We start from the raw sequence: 20,141 nt of genomic DNA, 5'->3' as shown, positions 1-20,141 counted from the left end.
AGCCGAAACAAGAGTCGGACCGGCTGTGCCACCTGGGTGCTCCGAGTGGTGACTCTTCTTGATTGGCTGTGTGACCTTAGATAAGCGACCTAACTGTATCTGTATCTCTGTTTCTCTCCCCTTTAAAGTGCAGACAGAGTGTGACTTTGCTTTGAGAAGCTAGTGAGACGGTGCATTACTGCAGGGCCGGCCGCTTGGCAAGCCCTGCAGAGGAGAAGCTATGGTTAGGATGCTCCCTCTGTTCCTGGGGGGCTCAGCTGCGGAAATGGCAGAGTGAGCCAATGAGTGAGTCAATGCATGCTCAGTCCTGGGCCCCAGCCCTCGGCCCCCCTTTCCCCCAGCCCCTCCTTTCTGTTCCTGGCCAGGTGGGAGACGCTGTCAGCTTTGCCAAAGTGCGGTTTCCCGATGGACGATGGACGAAGGGCTGTCCAGACACCTGGGAGCAGCAGGATGACTACGCCTGGGCATCCTCAGGGCCCTGAGCCTCCCTGGGCAGACAACACCCTGGAGCACATTCCTGGCTGGCGAGCTGGACTTGCCCACCTGTGCGTTTGGACTTGGCCTCAGTGTTCTGTCTGATGAGTTAGCCTCATCCTACCAATCCCGCTGCTCCTTGCTGTGGGTCCGTGTCAGCTGCATGCCCGCACCTGGCCTTCCTTTCCCGGAGAAGGAACAGGCTGCCAGGCTGTCCTTCCACCCTTGGAGGGTGAGGTGAGGCTGGGGGAGGCCTGTAACCTATCTTGGCCAATGCTGGTCCTTGAGGGTGTGGAGGGAAGGGCCCAGGCTTCTGCCTCCTGGGATCTTGGGCTCTCTCCTGTGGGGGTTGGGGCATTTGGGGAGGGTCTTGGAGTCAGCTGAGCACTCTGGCATCAGGTTCCTCACAGGATGGGATGGGGGTGGGCTGGCCCAACCCCTTCTTGCTAGACATTGGTGGGGGCTGGGCACAGCCTTGTGGGGATCTGGCCTGGACACGGCAGGGGGCTGGACTGCCTGACCTCCTGGGAGTCCAGAGGCTACAATTCATGAGAGATTCTCCCCTCTGAGCAGCTCTGCTGGGAAAGCAGGCAGGTCTGGGTCAAGGGGAGGGAGTCTGGTATGGACCATATTCAGGGGCGGATTAGCTGGGGGAACTGCTCCCACCAGCAGGGAGGGGAGAGATAAAGCCTGTGAGCTGGAGAAGGGGGCCCAGCACGGAGACATTCCCTCCCCTGACCCCAGGCCCGTGCAGAGCCGGTGTCTGTGGCGGGGGAGGGAGCCGCCCCCTTTCCCAGGGTACTGGCCGGGGGAGCCCAGCACTTTCTCAGGCCCTTTATTAAATTTCTCAGGAGCAAGAGGGGAGGTTATCCCTCCCCCTCTTCCCTGAACTCCCCTCCTTTTGTCTCCCTCCCCAGGAGGGTCGGAAAGGAGCTTTTCTCATTATTGTGGTTATTAAAAAATAAATGAGCCAGAGACACACACACAGAGACAGAGACAGAGACTGAGGCAAGCAAAGAGAGACAAAGAAAGACAGGCAGATAGAAGAGGGAGCTGGGAAGACAGAGACGGAAGGAGGTAGACTAGAGACTTTGAGAGACAGAAATAGACGATGGGCCATTGGAGGCAGCTTGGCAGACCGGGAAGAACGGAGGCAGCTTTGGACTTTCACCTGTTTGTAAAGCCCACCCGGTGTGCAGTTGTGTGACCTTGGCCGAGCTCCTTCATCCACTTGAATCTCTGTTTCCTCATCTGCAAACTGGAAATCATAATTCTTACTTCGTAACATCACTCCAAAATGCAGGAAGAAGTCCTGTACGAGGCTGTGTGCAAAGTCTGGAATGTAATAGGTGTTCAGAACACAGCTCTAATATACACTGTATATTGGGAGAGAAATAAATAAATGGATGTACAGTCTAATCTACCTGTGGGGGGTGGGGGGGCAATGGCATGGAGTTTGGGCAGGGCCTGGGGACACCTCCACTGCCCCCTACAGGGAGGGCAGCAGCCCTTTTCTGGGGAAGAACTGTTTTGGGCCATTCCCCCTCCTTGTTCCTTGTCTCACTTCTGCGTTTCAGCTCTTGGCTACCTAGTGGAGAGCCAACGGGACTCAGAACGCCCTCTCGGGTTGTCTGTCTGTCTGTTTTTTATCTCCCAAATGAAAGGACTTGAATACTAGGCTTTGGAAGCAACCAGACCTGGCACCGAATTCCAGAAATTTCCTGTGAATTGTTCTGAGCACAAAAGGGATACTAATGTTCATCATAGAGGTTGTTTTTTAAATGGCTTTTTTGAGGTACAAAACTCACTTGTAAAACCCACTGGCGTTAAGCGTACAATCCAAGGATCCTCAGTGCATGTACAGAGCTGCAAGATCAGCACCACAGTCCAATTTAGGATGCGTCCATCACCCCCAAAATACACCTTGTGGCCCTTTGTCGTCCCTCCCTGTTCCTACCCTGAAGCCCAGGCAACTACGCATTTGTGTTCTGTCGCTATAGGTTTGTTTCCCTGGATGTTTCCTGTGAGTGGAATCCTACGAGATGTGGTCTTTGGTGTCTGCCTCTGTCCGAGGGGCCAGAGGACACTGAGGTCCGTCCCCGCCGTAGCAGGTCACCTCACCTCCCCGCTTTCTAGAGCTCAGGCCCACTCTGCTACAGGGGCACCTCCTGTTTGTCCCTTTACCTGCGGCGCATGGACATTTGGCTTGTTCCTCTGGCGTTTGAAGTGTTAAATACCATACTACATATAAAGTGATTAGATCAGGGACGCCTGGGTGGCTCAGTTGGTGAAGCGAAGTGTCTACCTTCCACTCTGGTCATGATCTCAGGGTCCTGAGATGGAGTCCCTGCTCAGCAGTGAGTCTGCCTCTCCCTCCCCTGCTCATTCTCTCTCTCTATCTCTCTCTCAAAAAAATAAAGGGGCACCTGGGTGGCTCAGTGGGTTGAGCCTCTGCCTTCGGCTCAGGTCATGATCCCAGGACCCTGAGATGGAGCTTTGCATCGGGCTCTCTGCTCAGTGGGGAGCCTGCTTCCTCCTCTCTCTCTGTCTGCCTCTCTGCCTACTTGTGATCTCTGTCTGTCAAATAAAGAAATAAAAATCTTAAAAATAAATAAATAAATAAATAAATAAAAATCTCCCCCGCAAAAAGTGATCAGTAAATACCAGATGGCTTTGAATGGATTGAGAGAGAGGGAGAGAGAAATTTCTTTTTGGGCTCGCCCAGGGCCAGGCATCTTCAGGAGCCCTTTATGCTACTTTACATCTGGGGTCACCCCTCTGTGGTAGCTAGGGCTGGGATCCGCTGCACTTTACAGAGGAGGAAATCCCGGCTTGGACAGGGCACTGGCTCCACCATGGTCACACCTGGTCACCACTGGCAGGGACGGAGCAGTTTCTCCGGACCGCTCCCTGGTGGAGGGGTCAGGACCTGCCCATCGCCCACAGGGAGCCTGGAGGACACAGCTGGATTTCCTACAGGTCTCCTGTCTGAACACCCAGCACTGGCCTCCGCCCACAGGGCCTGCTGCTTCACGAGCTAAAAAATAACCCCGATACACACACACACCCCTGCCTCCTTCCCCTCTTCTGTCTGTCCGCATCCCCACATCCCCACATTCCCCAGGTGTCTCCTAGCCTAAAGCACCTCCCACCTCAGCACGGCTTAAGAGTTGTGGAGTCCATGATCCACTTTAATCCTCCGGCAACCCCTCAGCCTGGTGGTGCTGGCAGAAAGGCTCAGAGAGGTCCAGAAACTCGCCCAAGCTCGCACAGCTCATGTGTGGAGCACAAATTCCAGGGTATCCGTCTGTTTGGTTCCAAAGGCCATTCTCCATCTCTCTCCCTCGGTTCCCCTCCCTCGCAGAGGCTGGAGCTCCACATCTGGCTCCCAAATGACCCTCCCCTCCCAGGAGAGAAGGCAAAGGCCTGGGGTCCCTGTTGCTGGGGGAGGGGGACGGGGAAAGGGGGCTGGAGGATGGAGGGGGGGCACTGGAGGGGATGGGCAGAGGAACTGGCTGGCCTCCTTCCCTCTGGCTTGGAGGCCCTCCCCAGGGCAGCTGGGTGCTGAGCTGCCCTCTCCTCTCCTCCTAGCTTCTTCTGGGAGACAATGTGCTTCTCATTAGGCTGGCGTTGGGTTTTGCAAACCGCACATCTAATTGTGAAGGTTTGGGAGTGTGAGTAACTGTGATCTCGTGTGAGGGGAGAGCCGGCAGCCGTCAGGCCTCTCCCACTTCCCAGAGTGAGTCGGGGCTGTGCCCCCAGCCGTCGCAGCCCCAAATGCTTGACCAGAGGGCCAGGGAACAAACAGGCTTTTTGAGGGGAGTCCTTTAAAGCATGGTGCTGGTCGGATCTGTGACCAGGTCACACTACTTTCATCCTTTCGTCCTTTAGGGGGACGGAAGAAACATCCAGCTATAGGCATCTCTAGTACCCACCCTCAGATTAGTGCTCCCTGAAGGCAGGGCTGGGGCCCCTCATCCCTTTCCAGGACTCCCTCCCTCTGCCTTTCCCCACACCCCAAAGGAGGACATGGGGGGAGGGGCAGTGGCTTCGGAGCTGGTAGGGGTGGGGGACAGGCATCCTGCCCCACCCCCACAGGGTTGGGTTCACAGCAGAGAAGCTGCGTAATGAGCGTAATGAGCGTGTAACTGAGTTAGGCCCACGGGAGCCTCCAAAGGCTCGGGTTTCTTCCCCACCCAGTGGGTCTGTCTGGGTGACTACAAGGGGCCAGGATGCCGCCTTCTCAAAAGGTCCCAAAGCCTCTGAGTCCAAGCCAGGCTTCCAGAGGCAACGGGGCAGGGTGTGAAGGTCAAGTTGCTGGAGCTCCTTATCCCTTCCCAGGGCAGACCAACTGGCCCCATCAGAGCCCCGTGGGCACACAGGGACTTACGTAGACACTTGGAGTCACTTACACCTTCAAACACGCTTCTGGAGTCATGTGCTCAGGCTTGCGCACATAGTCACACTTTAAGACACACGTGCTGATGCCTGTTGCAGACACACTCAGACGTGTCCTCATTCTTAGAGCAGAGCTACGTGCAAGGAACTCTAGGTTCCAGTGCTGGAAAGAACCTTGAAAGTGTATCATCCAGCACCCCCGCTGCTCCCCCCCTCCGGCCCCCACCTCGGCAGGCTCTCCCCAGGCGTCCCCAGTGGCAGCATTACCCAGGCAGAGACCAGCTCTTGGTCCTGGTTCCAAGGTCAAGGAGTTCTCATGACATGAGAACTTGGGTCAGATGGATCTTATTGCTCTGGTCCTTTGGGAACCACCTCCAGTGACTCAAAACCTCAGGTGCTACAGCCTGAGGCTTTCAAAAAAGAGATGGGGCTCTGGGGAGGGGTGGGCGTGTAGGAAGATTCACAGGGAGCCCTTGCCAAAGGGTAGCATTGGTTTGGATTAGGGAGGACACCTTGTCCAGTCCAAGCTGAGAACATTTGGCTTCTTTGTTTGCTTAAACAAAGGAGGAGGGGCAAGAAAATCAGGCCTCTGTCCCTACGGTGACCATGACCGATGGCTAATGCCCTCAGCAGACAGGGAAAATGTGGGGGCGGGGACCAAGGCAGGGTGGGTCAGGAAACCCCAGCAGAATAGCCAGTTTGGCCCCCCAAGTCTGGGCAGGGGCTTAGCAGGGAGGAGCAGGGCCCTGGGCTTTGAGGTAAGGGAGAGGCAAAGGACGAGGGTCTTGTGAAGGAGGTGGCATCTTACCCTGTCTGGGGCCCAAGGGACCAAAATGAACACCTTGAGAATGAGCTATAACCAGATTTACCTCTACTGAGCCTAAGACCTAAGCTCCAGGTCACCCAGGTTCCATTAATTTACTCCCCTCATTCATTCCTGGGTTAGAGCTTTCCTCTAACCCAGGTGGGAGGGTGGCGGGCTTGGCTTCTGGGGCTCATTCATTTATTTACTCATCGTTCTTACTGACTGTCTAATCTGTGGCCGTCAGTTATCTCCTCTAAAAGCTAGATAGTAAGAGCACCCTCCTCAAGGATTGTTAAGATTGAGCGAGCTATTGTAGGGAAACTCACAGCACAGCAATGGGCACACAGTCAGGGCCAAGTAGATGTTAGCTGAAAAAAATTGACAACTGCAGGTCACATCCTGGTAGGTGCTGGGGATACTGCAACAAGTAAGGTGGACCAGTGTCTGCCCTCAATGAGCTCTAAATCTTGGGGGCCAGAGAAGAGAATGGTGTGTCTTTTTTGATCCTTGTAGTCCCAGTAACGTGCAATGGCTGCTGTAGTGGGTGAAGGCAGGTTTCTAGGGGAGCACGAAGCAGGGGGTCCTCACCTAGGCACTGGGTTGGGAAGGGTCTTCTGAGGCAGGGAAGTTCAAGGTGAGACCTGCAGAGTGAGTAGGAGCAGCCAGATGAGGAGTGGGAAGAAGTGGATTGCAGGGGCGCCTGGGTGGCTCAGTGGGTTAAGCCGCTGCCTTCGGCTCAGGTCATGATCTCAGAGTCCCACATGGGGCTCTCTGCTCAGCAGGGAGCCTGCTTCCTCCTCTCTCTCTCTGTCTGCCTCTCTGCCTACTTGTGATCTCTGTCTGTCAAATAAATAAATAAAATCTTTAAAAAAAAAAAAAAAAGAAGTGGATTGCAGGCAGAAGGAACAGCAGGTGCAAAGGCCCAGAGGCCAGGATGTCTAGGTCACTGTAACAAATTCCAGCGTCGAGGGCAGAGCCTGGCCCAGAGTAAACAGGAGTTTCTCCACTGCTCCTGTAGAGAGCCCGTAAACAAACACCCAGCCATGAACTGGGGACTGGGCCCTGAGGCCCTTTCTTTGGACATGCAGCCCCTGGAGTTTCCGAGACAAATTCCCCAGAGCCCCCATTTCTCAGATGCCTTTGTCCATTCTAAGCCTGGGGTGTGACCTCCTCCCACAGCCAGCCTCTCAATGGACTGGACCGGAGTATCCCACTCAGTGGCCCCACCTCTGCCCATCTCTCCTTCCCTGGGATTCCTGGGTGCCTCATCCTGTCAGATCGAGGCCTCTGGGCCTCCATTCCCAGGGCAGTTTTCAGGAATGTGTGGCAGACGTGGGCCTGGGGTGAGGCCTGCCAGGACACCCCATGTTGTACACCCGTCTCCAGGCCCCTGCTTGCCCCCACCAACACCAGCCTCTGTGGTTTTCTTAGCGGACCCTTCAGATCCAGACCTCTGGGGGCAGGAAGGACAATGCACCTTCCTCTGGAAAGCTCAAGTCCAGGAGGAGGCCTTGGTCTGCCTCGCGGGGTTGTGTAGAAGCCAGGCCCAAGGAGCTCCAGGCCCGGGGGTGAGGGCATCGATGTGTCTGCGGAATTGCTCGGGCCCAGCTTACGGCCTTCAGCATCACGTGTGGTCCACTGTCACCCTGTCTCCAAGTTAACAATGTTTCTTCCTCTGGGTGCCAGGTTTCAGACCCCAGAACTGACACCAAGCCCACCGCACAGACAGAAAAACCAGGCTTGTGCTTGCCAGGAGGGGCTGGGGGCAGCCGTTCCTTCCCCAGAGAGGGGAGGCCAGTCTGTCTGTCCTTCTGCCCATCCATCCTTCAGCCACTCTCAATTCCCAGCCCCTCTGGTTGCTCCCTGGAGCCTGTCCCCAGCGACCCCCTTCCAGGGAACGTGATGAAAGGTCTATTTATTATACTTCAGCTCGGACAGTTGTTTCAGATGTTTCCAATTCGTTAGCCTCTCAGACATCTGTTCCTGGTTGAAGTCGGTGAAGAGAGAGAAGAAAGGAAAACTGGGGCTTCACACACCCTCACTCCAATGCACATGGACTTGCACACCCCCATTTTCTCTCTCCCCCTCCCTGGCCCTTCCTCTCCTCCTTCTCCCCTCCCCCTCCTGGCCAACCCAGACCTTCCGGGTCCACTCCCGGACCCTCCCCGCACCCAGGTCACGTTCACCTCCGCTCTACCACGCGTGGGTGTGCACACCACCGTGGTGCCTCAGCTGCCACAGAGGCGCGAGTCCACACACGCTGCCCGGTGTGCCCAGCCTCCCGCCCACGCACCTGTCCCCTCTGGGGGCCTCCCACGCAAACCTCCCACCCCCACCCAGGTCCTTCCCTATCTGAACAGCTCACCAGTCTCAGGTGAGCCCTCACACGCCAGAGGCGGGCCCAGATACAGTCTTGGCTGCAGTCTGGATGCTGAACTTCTGAGCCATGTGACCTTGCCCTCTTCCCCCTGCGAGCCTCTCAGTCCCCTTGTTTACATATCGGGTAGGCAAACCTTCCCCACTTTGTGGGACTATTGTGCCGGCTGAAGTCCTGTATGCGAGCACCTGGCCTGGTGCCTGGCCGCCAGCTGATGCTCCTGGAACAGAGCCCTGGTCACTGAAACTGTTACTATTCCCTCCTTTCCCTCCCCGCAGGCACCCCCGCGTGACTATTTGCTCTTACACTAAAAGGCAGGGGCACAGGGTGGGATCGGAGGTTCTCCAGGGTCCCTGGGAGCCATGAGGTTCCGTGATCCCGGACTCCACCCCACCCCCACTGACAGAGCGGCTCCTGCCTGTGTGTTCAGCAACCCAGTCTCCCCACAACACAGACACACATGGAAACGAGCGTACGTAGCCTCAGAAGTAAAACTCCCATGCCCACGCTCACACTCTCCCACACACTCACGCACAGCTCATCCCCACATTCCCATCCAGCTCCCCTTGCTGGGAGGCCTAGGGGCGGGGCTGGGGATTAGATAGGTGGGAGGTGGTTGCTGGGACCAGAGGTGGGTTTGCTGGGATGGGGGCTGAGGGAGGAAGTCAAACGCTCCCACTTCTGGGCAGGCTGGGAACATTACTGTAGGGGGACCCACCTGACTCTGGGGGCCCAGGGTGGGTAGGGTGGGAAATGATAAACACCTCTCCGAATGCCTAGCAGGGCTCAGCCCAGTTACACACACACACACACACACACCCTGGGAGAACTCTCCAGAAGCTTCAGGTGAAAGGGAGGTTCTTCTGGGGGAGAGACAAATCATTAGGGTGAAGGGTCAGAGTGATGACTCCCCTGCCCCAATAGTCCATGGGTTGGCACCTCCTGTCCACCAATCCCAGTTCCCAGATCTGAGCCATGAACTTGGAAACAAGAGGCCCCCCTCTCTGCCCTCCCACCTACCCCAGTGCCTGCCAACCACAGGTGGCTTCCATCACGGCTCAGTCAGACCAAACCAGACAGCTCCCACTTAGGGCGCTCCAAGCAGGCTCACCGACCCTCCACCAGTCTCCCTGAGCCCCTAGGAGGTCGGCCATCGTGGTGGGCTGCTGTGGGGCTGAGGAGCTCTGAGAATAGGAGAGTTAGGAACTGGGATCGCCAGGCTCACTCTACCTCCCTCAGCTTCCCCCACACTCACCTTCCAGTCTATGGCTCACAGCCACTGCTCCCCCAGACCAGACCTCCAAAGCAGGTAGGAGGATTTTCCTTGTTTGATCCCGATGAGCCTAGAGCAGCTCGGGAGCTCGCACACGTGTTCCCTGGGGGCCCAAGTCAGAGCCCTGCTGTCAGAGGCTACCCCAGGGCCCCAGGGCCCCTCTCTTCCCTGCTCATACTCTGGACTCTTAGGCAAACCAGGGGCTCCTCCTTCTCTCCTCTGTTCTTGGAGTCAGAACAGATCCAAGTTCAGATCCTCTCAGCCATTGACTTGCTCTGTGATTTGGAGCAAAACATGTCACCTCTCCAAGCCTTGGGTTTGCTTCCTTGCAAGACGGGCTTTGTGGTGAGGACCCTCTGATGTCAGTGGCCACCAAAGCACCTGGCCCTAAGCGGGTGCTCGGTAAAAGCTTGACTCTGTCCTGAAGCCAGGTGACCTGTCCCCCCTCCAGGGTAGGCTACACCCTTGGGAATTCTCTCCTTTGGCGAACACTCCCATTTGGGCCTTCCCCTAGGTAGAACAGCATCCTATCCCGAGTAGGGCGGGGCAGCAGCCTTTTCTGGCCTTTACTGTTTTCCTGTGGATCTCCTGAGTCTTCAGGACCACCCGTCCTTGGGAAAGGAGGGGCGTGGCAGGGTGGTAGGTGGTGCTTGGAGCTGCCCTGATGGGGACCTCTTCTCCTAGCTGCAAGGGGGGCAGTGAGGACAGAAGCCCATCTTCCCCTCCCTGCCCCAAGGCCAAGGGCAGCCCTGGTTACTGCTGTGCTTTCAACTGCTGCCCACCTGCAGGGTTCACAGCATTTCTCACCCTGTTCCTGCCCTTGAAGGAGGCTTTTGCAGGAGTCTGGCCTGGAGTCAAGAACTGCCTTGCCCCTCAACTGGAAATAAAACCAGGTGGGAGGAAAGGGCAAGAAGTAAGCATTTGTTGAGTACTTACTGTGTGCCAGTCATTGCTTCAAGACAAAGCACGTATTAGTATGTACATACCAGAATGCAACTCCACGCGGGCTGAGATTTTTTCTCAGCTCTGGTCAATGTTGTAAACCCAGGGCCTAACATCGTGCCTGGCACATGGTAGGCACACAGTAAATACATGTCGAAGAAAAGAGTTTGTACCTGTCATGCTCTCCTAACTCTAGGAGGTAGGTACAATTATTCTCTTTGCCTGAAGCTCAGAGAGGTTAAGTGACTCTCTCAAGGTCACACAGCCAAGTAAATAGCAGAGCTGGGCCTATGCAGCCCTTGCTCTGTCCACTTCCCTGCTAAGCAGGCCCAGATGACACAGCTAGACCATGTGGGTAGGTGTGCTAACATAGGAGTATCATATGATGGGGTATGTTGTTCCTACCCCCAGTTTCAAGGACACACACAGAAATCCTTACCTATTCTTAGGATGCCCATGAGGGCTTCCATGTATGCTCTATGTTCAGAAACTGCCTCTACCAACCCCAGCTCCCGCTGACCTAGACACCCCCTGAATAGGGACCAGACATGGAACATCGGTTGCAGGACGCAGCCCACGGCACCCAGGCCTCCTGGGGGCACACTGACTCAGCGGGTTCTTTCCGTCTGTCTCTTCGAGCAGTGTCTAGACGATGTGAGTGTGTGTGCCTATTTGCAATCATATGTGGTGTGCATGTGTGTGTACATATGTCTGAGTGTGTGTACGTATTGGGGATGTGTGTGCAGGTATGGGAGTCTGAGTTGCTTCTGTCTTAGCCTTCAACTTTTCCCAGACAAAGGAGGGTCCTGGGAAGCCAGCGCAAAGGAGCTGGAAGAAGTCAGCATTTGGCCTGGTGCCCCGGGGCAGGAGTGTGTCACAGAGCAGATGGCTGGGGTGGACATCAGGGGTGGAGAGTGACGCCTGGGCTGGGGCTAGCAAATCCAGACCCTCCTCCCCACCCCCAGAAGAAGAGCGACGTGTCCCATCTAGAGCAATACACACTCAGACACACCACAGTCCCACATTCACATACAATCTGGGCAAGCAAGTGCCAGTAATCATTGATCCCCACACATCCAAACACACACGTGTGGACACACACACACCGACGTGGGCTCACATCCCCCTGGATGCAGCTTCACATCGCAGATAGCGGTTCACATACACGTCCGCACATGCCAATGATGAGCACGGAGATCCCGGACATACATGTCACAAGGGACAGATTCACTCTCCTCGGAGGCGCTCCTGCCTGACTCCTGCACCTGCCTCAGCCTGTCCCTCTCCTAATCCCCACTGTCCCCACTCCTGAGCTCGCTCAGGCCCTGAACCACACTGGAGGGCTCGTTTTGCAGGATGGCGAGGGGCTGTGCATCGTCCCCTTTCTCCAGAGTCCATGGGCCCCAGTGCCTGACCATGACGAGCTGTGTGGCCTGCCCTGGGTGACTGCTGTCTGAGGCAGGAGGAGGGGCTGGCATGAGCCTCTGTGCACTCAGACTCAGGCGGCCCCCCAACAGCCCTGTGTATGTAGCATCTTCTCTTGGGGCTCCCCCTTCACAGTGTGGCTTGGGCATCTCCTGCTTCCTGGGGGGTCTCTGATAATTACTCACCTTCAGGCTTCAGGACTGCCCCTGTGCTCTTGCCCTCGATACTGACCTTCCCTCCACTCTTGGTCTAACCAGCTTGTGCTCTCTGGGCCCATCTGAGAGTCAATTTCTTTAGGACCCTTTATGGCTTGTCCACCTTGCCCAGGGGTCCTGCTACCTCTGATTCATCCCAAAGGGAGCACCATTCCCCTGAATTGTGACTGCTATATTGCTTGTCCCTCTCCTCCTCTGGGCTGCCCTCAAGGGCAGGGACTAAGTCTGTTTTGTTTGCCATTGCTGTCTAATTTTGTTCGGTTTCAGTTTAAAAGTTGGCATACAGTAAGTCTTCGTATATACGAGTTGAGTAAATGGAAGGAGCAACAGAGTAAATGAGAGCTTCAGTCCTGTCTCCTTATAGACACCCTGGTGTTTTTGGAGTTGCTGGGCGGTTAGGAGATGGGGGCTTCAGCTAGGAGTTGGGACACATGGCTTCCAGGCCCTAACCTGTAGTGTGACCTTGGGCAAGTCACCTGCCCTCTCTGGGCCTGCCTCCCTCCTCTGCGAGGTGGAGGAGCGCTGACAGCTAGGCATTCCTCAGGTTTTCCCAGCTCTGCCACCTCCCTTGGGCTTCCCCACCTTGGGCCCTGCAGTCTGGGCGGGGCTGGCCCTTGTTTTTTGGGAGGGGCAGGGATGTGGATGGAGAATCTGAATATCCTTTACAGAATAAAGTCTTGAGTCTCTGGTTTGGCATTCAGGCCTTCCACAATCCATTGTCAGCACCATTCTCTTCCTTATTTCATTCCCTTCCTTCCTCCCATGCCATGCGCCTGCCCGCATGCGCACACACACACACACACACACAGGCAAAGAGTCATGAACACCGGTAAAACAACAGCTCAGTGGAAGTTGTGAATCCAACCTGCAAGAAAAAGGCCTTTGGGGTCTAGACCAGCTGCCAGTTGTTGAAGTTGTTGCTTTGATCTCTCCCCGAGAATCTTGGTGTGCCGGAGGGAGCCTGGACACGGGGCCAGACGGTTTGAATTCAGATCCAGACTTGGCTGCTTACAATCCATACGGCTCATGGGCAGGTCACTTAGCCTCTCTGTGCCTCATCAGCAAAATGGAAATGGTAATCCCTTCCCTGTGGGGAAGCCTTTGATCGAAAGAAGTGAGAGTGTCCGCAAAGCACACCATACGTCATGTGACCCCAGAGAATGATTTATTAGAAACCTGCTTTGTGCTCAGGCTCCTGACAAGGATCCGAGAGATGCAGGAAAAGCTGGAGGTGCACTGCTGCCCGCTTTTTTTTTTCCTTTAGAGTTATTTATTTATCTATTTATTTGACAGAGAGAGACACAGCAAGAGAGGGAACACAAGCAGGGGAAGGGGGAGAGGGAGAAGCAGGCTCCCTGCTGAGCAGAGAGCCTGATACTGGCCATCCCAGGACCCTGGGATCATGACCTGAGCCAAAGGCAGCTGCTTAATGACTGAGCCACCCAGGCGCCCCCAATTTTTCATTTGTTTGTTTGTTTGTTTTTGGAGAGAGAGAGAACATGAGTGCAGGGGGAGGGACAGAGGGAGAGAGAGACTTTCAAGCAGGCTCTACACTCAAGAGCCCAAGGTGGGCTTGATCTCAGGTCTCTGAGATCATGACCCTGAGATCAAGGGCCAACAAGAGATGGAGGGAAATAGTTGCAATGAATATGGTAAGCAGATGATTCATATTCTGGCCCTGTAACAATCTTACACAACTTAAAGGGGGAAAACCCCACAAAGACCCCCATAGATTTAGGGGCAAATGATGTGGATGCAAAATTCACAGGAGAGAAATTAGAGACGTTGGTAAAACATATTCCATCTTATTTGTCGTCCAAGAAATGCGGGTTGAAGCAATGAGAACATTTCAAATGAGCAGGTTTTTTTTCTTCTTTAAAGAAACTAGCCAGTGTAGGGGATATGATGAAAAAGAAAAATTCTGTCACCTGTTTCACTTGTCAGCTTGCTATTTCTCAGGCGTCCACCATGTGCCAGGCCCTGTCCGGGTGCCGGAAAGCACGCTGGCAAGACGGGCGAAGAGCCTCAGAAGGCTTCACGCCAGTGAGGCAGGAAGGAGTGTCTGTGGCCTCAGCTGATGTGGTGGAGAGGGGGGCTGTCCACACAGCTGTCGATCCAGACCCCAAGCGTGTCACGGGCCATTGCCTGAACGGTCAAGCCCTGTTTCCTTGCCCTGCACGAGGATAATAACGTCTACTCCCAGCACTGTCGTGAGCATGAGGGCAACGGCAGGTGTAAACACCAGGCTTCTGGCGGCAGAGCTCAGGGAGGGATCCTGTACATTGTGCATTATTTGTCACAGGGGCAACCCCCGCCCCCGCAAGTGCCTAACAGTCAATGGGGGGTAAGTATGTGTTGCTACGCTCACAGCTTTGCTGGCGGAAGCCATTCAAATGATATTTCAAAGAACCTCTAATGGCCTAGTCCGACACTTGCAAGGTGACAATTGATATAAACTGTACATGATGAGTGACATGACTGTTGCAAAACAGAGAACCTGGAAGGAACGAAGTCTACCACAGTGGGGGGATTAAAGGCTATCCTAATCCTCCTAAATGTTTTCTAAATAATCGTCATTGCTCTTATAGCTGGGAGCTGGTTAAGTATAATTAATGATGTACAACATAATGAGCGGTTCCTGTATTGCCAGAGGGGCCTTGTCAGGCGGGAAGTCGAAAGGCTATTGTCTTGAGTGACGCAGACCTGTCAGGAAACTTTGGGTTTCTTAAAGCCAGGGGACTATGTCTTACTCATCTTTGTTTTCCTGGCCCATTGCTAGAACCTAATCAATCCCTGAGAGAAAATGCATATGTCTCCTGTCTGTGAATTATATCAGTTCTCACCTCGGCCCTATAAGGCAGGAACTATCATTATTAGCATTTTACACATGAGGAAACTGAACTTGTCAAGTTCAAGAGACGAAATGAACGAGCCAGAGCTGGCCAGAGCCCAGGTTCATCTGGTTCCAGACCATCGAGCTTCGCCACTTTGCTCTGCCCTGCCCTGCTGTGGGCGAGTGTGGACATTCACTCTCAAGGGATAAAGACCAGGGGTCAGAAGGAGACAGCGATGCTCCTGGGGGTGGGGTAGGAAGGCAGGCACCGTTTCCCAGGCCGTGAGATGGGTGAAGGGAGATCCAGGGTTTGGAGTCTGGCTGGGTCTGAGACAGAAGAACTGGGAATATGAGCCAATTTCGGGGGAAGAGGAATCTGGCTTTTTTTTTTTTAAATTTTAAGATCTTATTTATTTGTCAGAGAGAGAGAGAACAAGCAGAGGGAGCAGCAGAGAGAGAAGCAGGCTCTCTGGTAAGAAAGGAGCCCGATGTGGGACTCGATCCCAGGACCCCAGGATCATGACCTGAGCTGAAGGCAGCTGCTCAACCGACTAAGCCACCCAGGTGCCCAAATCTGGTTTTTCTAAGCTGAATTTGAAGACATGGTGGGCAGCTTGAAGTTTTGGCAGGTGTGAAGATAAGAGAACCAGGCTGGAGACAGGTGTATTAGGAAGCCAGAGAACTATGGGCCTGTAAAAAGGGAAGGGATGTGGGAAGGGGAGAACAATGAAGTCATACTAGGTATCAGAGTGTGACGAGCTCTCTGCATCATGGCAGCTGTGTTTTGGGGGTGCCTGCCTGGTCACGATGCTCCTTTCTTTGGAATTGTTCCCTGTCCATGATCACTCCTGAAGGTACATGCCCAGGCAGCCACACGTGTCTCATGACCTCATCATCCTGCCTACAGGTGATGGCACCAGGGGTCAATAATGGACTCTCTTTCTGGAATGGGCTAGGGACCCTGGGAAACAGAAGTGGATCCTGGGCAGCTACACTATAAGGTGGCAAAGAGTTGAGGCTGTGTTGCACCATGAGTGGCCATATGGAAGCAGAAGAAGCGGGTCTTCAGAGAGAAGTCACCATTGCAGAGTGGTGATGAAAGACCAGGTGGCCTCATAGAGGGAGGGATGGAGAATGATGACCATCTCCTCTCTGGTCCCCAGGAAGCAGCCCATCTCTCCTATGTTTTTTAAAGACTTTATTTGTTTATTTGAAAGAGAGAGAGATCACAAGTAGGCAGAGAGGCAGGCAGAGAGAAAGGGGGAAGCAGGCTCCCCACTGAGCAGAGAGCCCGATGCGGGGCTCATTACCAGGACCTTGAGATCACGATCTGAGCTAAAGGCAGAGGCTCAACCCACTGAGCCACCCAGGCACCCCCCCTCCATCTCTCCTATTTTTGTTCCCTGTCCTTGGATGCTTGCAGATCATGGGTTGAAGCCTTCCAATAACCTCCTTTCCCTTGAGCTGGCTTGCCACCGATGACCTTGAACTAAGACATGAACATTCTATGTTAAGGGTAAAGTTCCTAGGGCAAGGAACATAGAATGTTCATGTCTGGCTGCAGAAAGTGGTAGCTATCATTACCTCATTTACTCCTCAAAAGAATCTGACAATGGGGCGCCTGGGTAGCTCAGTCTTTGAAGCACCCAACTCTTCTTTTCAGTTCGAGCACTACATCAGGTTCTGCGCTCAACAGGAAGTCTGCTTGAGGATTCTCTCTTTCCCCTCTCTCTGCCCCTCCCCCCACGTTCTCACTCTCAAACAAACAAATAAAATCTTAAGAAAAAAAAAAGAAGGTGATGAAACAGAATGTATGATTATTGGGAAAACGAAGAGACCAATTCTCACTGATATATTCAATGAATACTAGTTGAATTCCAGGATCGGTGACACTGGAGTGACAGGGTCCTAGCTTTGAAGATGTCAGGATTCTAATGGGGAAGATGGACAACCAACAAACAAATAATCAACAAGAGAACATCAGGCCAAGATTAAGGGCAATGAGGAAAATAATTCAAAATGGGCTGTGAGCGCTACTTTGGACTAGAGACCGCCTCTCTGAGGAGGTGACATCCGAGCAGAGGCCTAAATGACAAGAAAGGAGCTGAAGAACACTGAAGGAAGAAGGGAAAGCGTGTTTGGGGCACGCAGGGGACAGCAACATAGCTGCCACAGGAAGTAGGTGAGTAGGGGCAGACCCCAAGGGGGTTTTGAAGTGGTGGGGGATATCTGTCTCTAATTCTAAGTGCAGTGGGGGACCCATTGGGAGGATTTAAGAGCTATGCTAGACATCCCCTGAAGATATCTATATCTGAATCCCTAAAAACTGTGCATATGTGAAGGACCTTGAGATGGGGACAGTATCCTGGGTCATCCGGGGGGCCCGTACAATCACAAGGGGCTTTGTAAATGGCAGGTGGGAGGATCGGCATCAGAGGAGATGTGGTGATGGGAGTGAAGGTCAAAGTGATGCAAGGAGGGGTCATGAGCCATGCACATGGGCAGCTTCTGGAAGGCGGAAAAGGCACGCAGACCTATCTATCTCAGACTTCTGACCTCTAGAGCTGTGAGATGATACATTTGTGTGTTTGAAGCCGCTGAGTTGGTGATAATTTGTTACAGCAGCCATAGCAAACTTATACAAGGGCTATGATGTGATTTATGTTCTTTAAAAATCAGAGCGACTTTACAGATCCGTCTGGCTGCTACAGTTTGTGGGGTAGGAGGGAAGGTGGGAGACAGCACCAGTGGGCAAGTGCTGGCAGAATGGATGGAGCCCAATGTGTGCCTCCGGGAGACCCTGTGGGGGTGGAAGGGAAACAGCTTGTTGTGGGATCAGACCTGGGGAGTAAAGGAGATGCCAGCCAAATCTCTGGGGTTTTATCTCGAGCAGTTGGGCAGCTAGAGTTGCTATTTAATGATACGAGCAAGACCGGGACTTGGATGAGAGCATCCACTCAGCCAGTGGCCAACCTGGAACAAAGACTGGGGCATCTGGACTCTCAGACCCAATGGGCTTGGATCTGTGAGAGTAATTTCATTAAGGAAAAGAGTTTGGGAGGGTTTTAGTTAACATTTAGTCATCGCTTAGTATATTAGCGTTCCCAGGGAAACAGAACCAATAGTGTGTGTGTGTGTGTGTGTATTTTAGGGAATTGTCTCACATCATTGTGGAGGCTTGGCAAGCCCAAAATCTGCGGGGTAGGCTGGCAGGCTAGAGACCTGGGGAAGACTTGGTGTTACTGTTTGAGTCCAAAGGGTGTCTGGTGGCAGAATTCTTTCTTGCTCAGTGGACTTCAGTCTTGGTTCTATGAAGGCCTTCAACTGATTGAATGAGGCCCACCCACAGCATGGAGGGTCATCTGCTTTAGTCAGAGTCTACTGACTTAAATGTTAATCTCATTTAAAAACTACCATCACAGAAACATCTAGAATGATGTTTGTACCATGGCCTACGCAAGCTGACATAAAATTAACCATCACATTTACTTCTCTTACTATTGGATATTGTGCCTTTTATCTGTATTAGTACATGGTTGAAGGGAAGGGCAGAGGGCCGGGGATAACCTTGCATCTGCCTACAGTTAGGACCTGGAGGAGAGGTGGGCAGGAGGGCAAGAAACTGGAACCAGGATGGCGGAGAGAATCATTCCAAGAAGGAGGGGGTATCAAGGGTTGCAGAGAGCTAGAGAGAAGGAGAAAGACATAGAAGTTGTTGAATATGGTGATTCAGAGCTCATTGGTGACCTTAGCAATGTGTCCCGCAGGGCAAGATGTCTGTGAGAGAGAAGAGGGCTCTCTCACACACAGGCACCGGGAACCCTAAGCTGTGAAGGGAGCAAGCAGGAGATGATTACCAAACACGCACCCAATAGAACGAAAAGGAGAAGGAGGCAGTGGTTGGAAAGGATGGGGGAGCTACCGAGACGGAGTGGTCAGGATGGTCCTTTCGACAAAGGGATGCTGAAGCTGCCCATCTGAAGAGCTGTGCAAAGGCCCTGAGACAAGGAAGTGGTCAAAGACTTGAAAGAAACCCAGTGAGGCTGAAGCCAAGAGAGGAGACAGATGAAGCCGGAGGGATCCGGCCTTATAAGGGATGGTGTTTGGATTTGATTCTAAGTACGATGGAAAATCACTGGAAGGTTTAAACAGGGTTGTGAGTGATGGGATCTGCCTTATAATTTTTAAGATTTTTCTCTGGCTACTGTGTGAAGCCTGTGCTGGTTGAGGGGGGAGGGGGAGTGGGCAGAATTAGAGGGAACAGTAGGGACGCTTCTGTGCAGGCCAGGTATACAGCAGCAGTGAGGTGAGCAATCCCTGGGTTCGGGGATGGTCCACAGGTAGCTCCAACAGGATTTGACAATAGAGTGGTGTGGGAGGATGAGGGGTGAGAATGGAAACTAACGCCAGTTTCCTGTTTATCAGGTTCACTGCTGTTTACCAAGAAGGGGAATGTGGGGAGAAAGAGGTTCTGAGTAGGATTCACGGGTTTAGGGGTAGCAGAAGGAAATCAAAGGAGTCCCCTAGCTGTCCCAGCTGTCATGACCAGGTTGGGGCCCCGGGTGGCTTGAGGGGTCCACACTGGTGGCCGAGGGTCCAGCTGAATGTGGCTGTGGATCAGCAGTGAGACCATCCCAGGTAGAGGGGGATGAGCCCGCAGAGTCTGGCAGGAAGAGGCAGAGGGTTTGCCGTTGAGACGCTGGGGCAAGGCCAGTGCCTGAATCACTACTGAGTGGTCCAAATGGGAAGAACCTGGATTAGGAGCAAGAGGTCTGGAGCAGAAGGAGGTTATGGTGAGGGTCTGGGGGCCTTAGAATCTGTGGTCTCAGTGAAGAAGCAGTTGGAGGTCAAGAGGGAGGGGCCGTGTGAGTGGGAGGCGGGAGGGAAGCAGATAAGACCAGCACTGTCCGCGAGGTCCAAGAGTGAGAGCGGCTCAGACATGGACAAGGAGGTCTTGAGCCTGCCATGGAGAAGACCTGGAGACTGTTGTCAGAGTCCCGTGTGAGCGAAGCAGGCAGCATAGGCTGTGTGGCAGGGATCTTAGGGGAGGAGAAGAGGGAGGTAGAACAGTAGGAGTTTGAGAAATGTGGGGGCATTTGGAAGATGGTGGAAAAAGGGCTGTGAAGGGAGCGTCTGGGGGGGCGGTGGTCAGGGGGAAAGGAGGCGGAGACACAGGCTCCTTACTCCTCATGGGGAAGACTGAGAGGTTTTCAAAGACCCCTCAGGATGAAGGCTGCATGTCCCAGGTGTGTGTTAGGGGAGCCCCATCTCTGCTACGACGAGGTAGAGAATCTGGGAAGGTGTATTTCTGGTGTCCTGGGCTTCTGGAGGACATAGCTGGCCCTCTGGAAGGGATATTGAGGAGGGAAAGGGGAAAAGGAGAGCAATGCTCTTTGAAA

Source organism: Neovison vison, chromosome 2, assembly GCF_020171115.1.
Source record: "Neovison vison isolate M4711 chromosome 2, ASM_NN_V1, whole genome shotgun sequence".
Classification (NCBI taxonomy): Eukaryota; Metazoa; Chordata; class Mammalia; order Carnivora; family Mustelidae; genus Neogale; species Neogale vison.
This window is presented reverse-complemented; position numbering follows the sequence as displayed.